Source organism: Anoplophora glabripennis, unplaced genomic scaffold (assembly GCF_000390285.2).
Source record: "Anoplophora glabripennis isolate ALB-LARVAE unplaced genomic scaffold, Agla_2.0 scaffold1609, whole genome shotgun sequence".
In the NCBI taxonomy this organism is placed as follows: domain Eukaryota; kingdom Metazoa; phylum Arthropoda; class Insecta; order Coleoptera; family Cerambycidae; genus Anoplophora; species Anoplophora glabripennis.
Genome location: NW_019417696.1, coordinates 42,178 through 43,768, shown reverse-complemented (window position 1 = coordinate 43,768; position 1,591 = coordinate 42,178).

The window sequence follows — 1,591 nt, the reverse complement described above, 5'->3', positions numbered from 1 at the left end:
AGGTCTTCTCCTGGTGGACACCCAAACTTCAGGTCGCAGGATAGACGTAACTCTCGTCCCATGACTATGCTGGCTGGAGTTTGCCCGGTCGTCTCGTGGATGGAGGAACGGTAGGCCATTAGGAATAGATGGAGAAAGTGGTCCCAGTCTCTTTGATGGTCAGAGACTACCTTTGCCAGGTATCTGTTGATGGTCTTATTCATTCTTTCCACCATTCCATCTGACTGCGGATGTAGTGCAGTTGTCCTCGTTTTACGTATACCTAAGACAGAACACGCATTTTTAAAGAGGGCCGACTCAAAATTCCGACCTTGGTCGGAGTGCATTTCCATGGGAACTCCAAATCGGCAAATCCAGTCCTTGACTAAGGCGTCTGCTACTGTGGAGGCTTCTTGGTTTGGCAAAGCGTATGCCTCAGCCCACTTACTGAAATAGTCCATTACCACGACGATGTATTTTTTTCCGATGTCTGTCTCAGGAAATGGGCCGGCTACATCTATCGCTATTCTTTCGAAGGGGCTACCTACATTGTACTGTCGCATAGGAGCACGCCTACGCTTCTGGGGACCATTGCTTGCAGCACAGACAATACATTTTCTGCACCATTCTTTCACATCTGCTAAACAGTTAACCCAGTAAAATCGTCCTCGTAACTTGCCCAGAGTTTTGGCCACTCCAAAATGTCCACCGGTGGCCCCATTGTGAATTTCTTCCAACACCTCGCGTACCCTGGTCTTCGGGATGACAATCTGCTGACGTTCGTTCCCACCGTCTGCACCCTCCAGTACGCGTGTTAGAAGTCCATCTGCGGCCAACCTCATGGATTTCCATTGGGCCCAGTACGATTTTACAGTTGGGGAATATCGTGTCACTTCCTCCCAAGTAGGCTTACGGTTTTCCCTCTTCCAGTCTATCATGGGTTTTAGGTCCGGATCACGTTCTTGGTCTTGTCGCATTTCTTTGGACTGCCAATGGTCGTCAACTATCATCGTCCTGCATACATGAGCGTCTTTTTCTTCAATGCGACTGCAGTGTTTACAATCCTGTGGGCAAGGTCTTCTGGAGAGGGCATCGGCATTCTGATGAACAACTCCGGCACGATGTTATGTGTCGAAGTGGAACTCCTGCAATCTTTCAATCCACCTGGCTACTTGTCCTTCAGGGTTCTTAAACTGTAGGAGCCATTTTAACGCAGCGTGGTCTGCTCTTAACAGGAACTTTCTTCCATAGAGGTACTTGTAAAAGTGCTCCGTTGATTTTACTACGGCCAACAGCTCTCTTCTGGTCACACAGTAATTTCGTTATGATTTCAAAAGAGTTTTACTGAAATAACCGATCACCCTTTCCTGTCCATCCTGGATCTGCGATAATACAGCTCCTAGTCCCACGTTGCTTGCGGCCGTGTCCAAAATGAATTCTCCGGTAAGCACAGGGTAGCTCAAGATTGGTGTACTAGTTAGGGCATCCTTTAGGTTCTGAAAGGCCATCTTGCAGTCATCGTCCCACAGGAACCGTCTCTCTGCTTCTGTAAGTTTGGTCAATGGTTTGGCAATGTTGGCGAATCTGGAAACAAATCGTCGGTAGTACGTAC